Source organism: Wasmannia auropunctata, unplaced genomic scaffold (genome assembly GCF_000956235.1).
Source record: "Wasmannia auropunctata unplaced genomic scaffold, wasmannia.A_1.0 LD336000.1, whole genome shotgun sequence".
Lineage (NCBI taxonomy): Eukaryota > Metazoa > Arthropoda > Insecta > Hymenoptera > Formicidae > Wasmannia > Wasmannia auropunctata.
In genome coordinates, this window is record NW_012026890.1 from 1,862,529 (window position 1) to 1,869,917 (window position 7,389).

The following is a 7,389-nucleotide window of genomic DNA, read 5'->3' on the forward strand; positions in this document are numbered from 1 at the left end:
AATCTCGCGTGTTGGGTGTCTTGCTGTAGTGCAGGTTTTCGTCATATTTATTTTTTTATCATGGCTTACTCATCCGTTTACCGGATGTCGACGTAAAGTTTACGCAAAAGGTTCAGCCATCAAAGTCCTGTCAGATCTTTGATACGCATATATCCTTGAGACGTATCGTCGTCTGCAGCGACGGGACAACGATAAAGTGGCACGTCGCGATCGCGAGCGCGCAGGATACGGCGAAGCGTATTTTTCCGCTTTAATGCAATCGCAAACAAAGGATTGAGTAACCGAAGGAGCACGAAGAAACCCATTCCCTCGCTCCTACCTGCGAGCTCTGGCTGCGCCAGGCGACGAAGCATCCCCGAAGAATGCATCGGTCGGTCCCTCGAACAAGCGCTCGCGTTATCCCGTAAGGTGGGCCGCGCGAGAGGGTTGGGGATTGCGCGCGAGGCAGAGAAAGAGAGAGAGAGAGCGAGCCGGAGAGGGGGGAACGTGGTGAGAGGGTGACGGCGGCGGTGGTGCGGCGGACTAGGAAGGTGGAAGGGTGGTTAGGGGGCACAGGGGGCGCAGTGCGAGCGCAACACGATGCTATAAGGGCGGGTACGCGGCGGAGTCTCCGCAGTGAGCGTCGCGACGCCTCCGCGGAGAGTGTTGCATGGATCGCACGATCGGTAATCGCCGGTACACGAGGCGTCCCGCTCTCGTCGCGTATTACACTGGCGGTGTGCAGTGCCGAAGGAGTTGTTTCGCTTCTATCGAGCTGCGAACCACCCCGAGGAGAAGAAGGGCGGCGCGCCGGCGGTGTCCCGTACCATAGAAGCTGCAGCTGCGTTTCGACCCGCCCGGAAGAGCTTTCTCTCTCTCTCTTTCTCTCTCTTTCTCTCTCTCTCTCTCTCTCTCTTTCTCCCTCACTCTCTGGATGACCCAGGACGGACTCCGCGTTGGAGCAACCAGGTTGGTTTTTACCGGATTCCGAAAGACACGGGAGGAACGGAACGGGCAATATAGAGACGCGATGTGCTTAGAGCTCGGTTGCGTTCTGCGAAGGGAATGAGTCTGCCCTTTAGAAAACGGTGCATACGCATCCCGGTCTCGCCGGGAAATTTTGCAGCGGCGCGCTGAATAATTGCCGGCATGAATGCGACAAGTGTAATTTACGTTCTATTCAATGAAGACGTGGCACCGTAAACGAGAATGAAATAAGCGAAGGTAAAGGAACAAAGGCAAATCATATTGTATAGTTGTAAAACTAGCCATTCGAGACGTATTTTCTTGCTCTTGAGAAATATTAAGAGAAACCTTTCCTCTGTGACATTGCTCAATGACACTCGTGACAATCATGATTTTGTTCAATTTTTTCCTTTAGTCTCTTCATTCGGTTTTCGATAAAATAAAGCATGTCAGACGTACACATTAATAACACATCAGATACGAAACTTAGAGTCGTAATTATATGAATCAAAATCAGAATTATCATTGAATTTTATTCATTATATGAATACGAATTAATGAGAAGCGAATGTGCGTGGCTTATGAGATTGAAATATTCAATAGCGACGATAATAATGTAAGCGGGAGATAAGTTTGAACGTTGCTTAATGAATAGCGGAAATTTGCAATGTCCTCGTTTACCACGAACATACGCCACTGGCCGGGTAAATATGATTTCCCCGCGATATTTACGCGGTACGAGTGACATGCATCCAAGCAAATCGAGTCGCGAACGGTTAACGAAAACCGGATATACGCTATCCTCGTATCCTCGATGAGCGGACGTATAATAGATTCTTTTTTTGCTCCCGCTCTTAGACGCGACGTTATCTCGTATTTCTCTTCCGTTTTCAATTACGATGCCGCGCTGCAACGTCGCGGTATACGCTCGTTAGAGGTATACGCAGAGAAAAATTCACCGCTAATTAAATGCGCATTGAGCTATCCGCGTTGCGTTACACCGTCGCGAGAATTTAATCCTTTTCACACTGTGCATTTTGCAACGCTTTTTATACAAGTTACCTCACAAATTTTAAATACGGAGGATTAATTCGGTTGCTCAGTATCTCATTTACCACGGTCTGCTTAATATATGATTTAAAGACTCGCAGAGTTAGTATGACAATCGTTTTAGATATGCGAGGTAAATCGAGCTGTGAATTTTTCGTAAATATATAATCGAAAATTTCATTGATTATCACATTTTGAGGTAAAAATATTCCTATACGAAATTTCCATCCATCAAGAATCCTCCATTCAGATGATATAAATAGAGATCTCATAATGGTTTCACGTCAATTTCACACGAGTTTAATATCACTTATTAATTCATGTGCTGCTATTCGGGCACACTAATATGCGATCTACTATTAATATCTTAGTACTCTAATGCTTTTTCAGAAAATTTTCGAGGGAAGGAACTTACGCAAGGTTCCGTTTAAAAATTAATTACTTAGCGCTTGAGTTTACCTTCGGCACTAAATGGCGGCGGTTAGTCCGCCTTAATGCGCTTCGTTTATAAACCCCGTCCAAGATCGATCAGCGTTGCTTCGACTCATCGGTTTTCCTTCTGTCGTTTCTTTCCCATTCCGTACGTCCGATAACAATGACTTGACGTTTGTTAAGAGCCACGCGCAGCAATCTCACGTGCAAGAAAAATGGTACTGCTCGTCCGAGGACGAGGTGTTCACGTTCGCAACCGACACATGGAAAATTGAAGCGATCATCATCGGCCGAATTATCGCCCGACGATCGACGGTACTTCGGTGAACGTGACGCGACGATTTTTCGCAGAAAAAGAGTAGACAGGCGGTATAGATGAGAGGATAAAGCGCGCGATTATTTTTCCTTAGATAAAATTCTTGCAGCGGTAACTTTTGTAAAGTGTACAGCTTCACTTGATTCAACGACATAAAAATCAATTGAACACGTTGATATGTATAATTTCTGGCTGATTATCTTTCTTTTTACATTATAGATTTTTTCTTATCTGTAAATTAAGTTAACACATAAATGTGTTTATGAAAAGTTTATATTGCAGGATTATTTGAGAGTTTCAATTAATCTTTATCGAGGAGAACACACCATGCCAAACCAGAAATTCGATATCTTCAGGTTAGCTTCTTCGTAATGTCCCTTGAGATTATAATACAAGCAACTTCGACTATATCGAGTCGGTGAATGCCCTGAAACCATCTACGTCATGACGGGTCAGATTATGCAAAATTTCAATCGATTAACCCGTTCTCCAGTGTTCCGTGAACATTGTCGCTTCGTTATTCGCGAGTCGACTGAGATAACGAGTATAATTTGCCTTACTTCCGCCATTGTTGACAGTTATCATTTGTATACTGTTATATCTATGTATCTCAATCGTGCCTATCGGAATGCAAACAAATTTTCGAAAGCGCAAGCTGTTGATGTCGCATTTTTTTTTTTTTTTGTTAATCGGCTCTTGTGCAAGTCTCTGTTATGATAAAATCGATGAAGTAGAATTTAGTAGAATGTGCGTCGCTTTGGCCGTGCGGTGCGTTTAACACAGCCATAACTTTCGGCCTCTCTGCTGCGCACGCGAAAATAAAGATCGATTTCACGCGTAGGAGCGCGTGCGGTGGATTGCATTTCCGTGCGCGGAATCATTACAAAATCGGCGTTGCACGAATGCAAGTGGGAATAGTTATTTGCCGTTCGATTGCCGAATGATCGCTTGACCAGGCTTTTGACCCAATTCCCGGCGGTCGTTACCGATTCAGGATTATCCGACGTATAGAGAGTCTCGTTAATAGTGGCCCATCAAACTGTTCGGCTTACGAAACAAAAAGCGATAGCACGCAAAATGCTTTAGGTATAGTTTCGGTAAGACGTAAAATGACGATTGCGCCTTTTATTTTAATATCAATCACAATCGAAAATCCTATTAATACGATAATACTCTGTAGAAATTCAGATGATGTTTAAGAGTTTGTGTGTGAATTTCTAAAAGCTTCTTCTTTTAGAAATAATTGAACAAAAATGTACGCAAATAAATACACACAAATATTTAAAAAATAAAAAATTACCAACTAGCTTATATTTTATAGAGCATCGCGGTCTTTATGCATAAAGAATAATTGAAAAGGCAATTTCAATTAAAAACTTCTGATTTTTTTTACTAAATAATATGATCTCTTTTAATTAAAAAAGCAGGAGAATAAAATATTTAATATTTTGTGTTTTATAATATGAATCTTTTTGGATTCTATTCACTGAATAAGTCTGACAAAAATTTCTATTATTATATATATATGATATTTTTTTCCTCTTTCATATTATTTAATTATTGTTCAGTGTTTCAGTAGTAGAAAAATTAATCAAGTTAAGTCAGTAAAATAAAAGAATATATGATAATTTCGATGTTCGAGGGAGACAATGTAAAGGTTTGCCATCTCGACTTCAATAATCTACTCTTATTCATTGATCTATTTTAATTAATCGAACATTGTTAAATTACAAATTTTTTCTACAGTTTACATTGTTTTCTTCATGAATTACATATATTAACTGCTTTTTTATTTTTTTAATTATATACGTGTTAAAAAGCAAGACTAAAAATAATTATTTAATTCTTATCAAATTTTTGTACTGAAAACGAAATTTGTTTGCGGAAACATTCAATTTTTAAAAGCGATATTTTCAATTATCATATTTTCTTCGAGACTTTTCGGTGCTGTCAAAAATTTCTAGAACGAGGAAGTCGAACGAGCTTGAGATATGAGATTGAGGAAGCGAGCAGAGTGTGAAAAAGAGCGATATAAACGGGCGTGAGCTTATATATCGAGAGAAGATAGAGATAATGATGAAGGCTGGAAGCGAGTGGCTGCGAGAAGTGAGAAAGCGTGCTCAATACGTGTTTCCTTTATCGCGTTTCACCGCCGAGTCGTGAGATGAACGAAGGATATCTGACATTTTGAAGCACAAGAGATCAGTCCGCGATATCTTTTCAGTATGTATAGCTTCACCTTATTACACATATTGCGAGTACTTAGGGAGGACAATGTTTTACATTTCTCCTAATTTTCTCTCATTATTGTAAATATAAAATTTTCCAGAGGAAATTCTCCCTTTAAGGCCTTGTTATGTTATTTCGCATTATCACTTGTTATTACGTCTCTGCCCACTTTTTGTTATCGTTTTTCTTTTTTGCAGAGAAATTTTACCTTTCATTGTTTTAATTTTCAGTGCACAAACATTTTTTTGTGTAACGTCAAAACAGACTCGCGTTGTAACGCCCAAACATAAAGTCAACTGAATGTGATAAAATTTTAATCGCGAAATCAACGCGGTGTCGCTGTTGCCACGCGCGAATTCCTGCATCCTCCCTTTGTTAAACTCATCAAATAACCTTGCCGGAGAGAGAGAGTTCTTTATCAAGGGCTCGGCTACTCAGCACACACACCGGCCGTCGACCGGGAGGCGCCGGTGATGATTTCGACGAAGGGAAATAAAATCGCAAACAGCTGGACAAGTAAAAAGGCCGGACAAGAGAGAACGGCTCCGGGAGGAAGAGGGCAATGGAAAAGGCGATGAATCTCATCGTCCGCCGGCGTCGGATCGTAAATAAAAATGAATCGTCGTCGACATGTCGAGAGCGATAGATCAAAAGGTAGCCGCGATCGAAAGCGACGAGGAAAATAAAAGAGAATTATTGAAGAACGAAATAAATCAATGCCCCTCTCCCTCCTTTCTGCCTCCTCCTTGCGCCTTCGCCCTCCCGGGACGCCCGACGACGCGGTAAAGGACGAGCATGTAGGTATAACGACGAACGTCACGCCGGCATTAGAACGACTGCACTCTGCGGTTCGAAATGAATGTGATAAGGGAAACACGTGTTGAGCACGCTCTCTCACCCTCTGAGGGGTATCCCCGATATATCTCTCTCTCTCTCTCCTTCCCTCCCTGTCTCTCTCGTTTCTTCCTTCAGCTTCCACGCTTGTCGCCCGATATATAACTACGCCTCACCACTTTCGCATTTTCTTCACGGGTCGAAATGTGCTCCGGTATAATATTTTTCGGCGTTTATTACGGAAACTTTTCTGTCGAATATAATAAAAATTATTTAGAATAATATTGTTGAATGGAATACGAGAGCGGGTAAGAGAGTCGAGAAAGTTGTTTGTGAAAATAGTAGTACCCCATGCGCTTTTGACAATGAATCTCTTCTCGGCGCGAATTTAATTTCGGCTGCGTTAACAAGGGAATACTGGAGATTAATGAGATATAGCAAGTGCGGATGTAGTACAAAAGTTTAAATTTGGATAAAATAACTGAAGTGCTGTCCACAGCATCCTCCAGTTTTTAAATGGACGGAAAAGTTTTGCGGTATTATCTTCATGCTAATTCTGTTTGTTAACCGTGTTTGATAATGAAAAAGTATAGTGAGCTTGAATATCCAAGGTCCTCCACTATAATGTTATTTTCGAATCTGCCGCAGGAAACGGTCAATTGGGGATCGCTGATATCGCTGAAAATTTCGAGGATAATTCCGCGATTTACCGAGAGATCTTGCAATTTCATCCGCAAACGAAAGGCGCGGCATTTACATAAAGTTCTCGTTAACATCGACGACAAATCCTTACCAATTTCGGTAACAATACGAACAATTGCCGAACTTCTATTCGAGGCGGGGATCGCCTAAACTTTCCGATCTCTTCGCGAATGCTCTCCAAGATGCGAACGTTGGGAGGAAATCGAGAATAATGAAGCTTTTTTAACAAATCAACAAGCGTGATTTCCTTGCTGGAAAGATTTTTAAATTCGACCGTTCGATTTTCATTTATCCCCCCTTCCTTTCTCTCTTCCCAACTGATATTTATTCATGTACTCTCCTGCGTGCGACGCGAATACATTAATCTTTATTCACGGCACGCATTCGAATTAGTAAAGTTTGCTTGCATATTTCAGATCTGTGGATAACAAACGTTTGTATTATTTACGTGGAAAATCGCGATTCATGTCTGGCTTAATTCTCACGAGAAAATACTCGCGATTATAAACAACGATGAAAACAGATGGCGATATGGAATGTCGCGGGGCAACGTTCTAAATTAGATTTCTGACGGGATACAGTATATATATATATATATATATAAAAGAAAAAATTTGGAAGATTGTTGTAATATCAGTTTTATTTTTTAATCCTTGGAAACAAATCTCCGAAAAATGCAAATGTTCGTAACAGCTGGCCTCTCTCGAATCTTTGTTTTGTAATACATCTGCATGCCGCGCGAGTTTGTTTTATTACTTTTTGTCGAAAACGGCGCTACGTAATTTCATACGATAAACGAGCAGTGTCACCGGCGAATTTTTAACACTCGATGTAGCATAAGGAACGTAATTTCGTGCGGTGCATCGAAAGCTTTTCCGAGG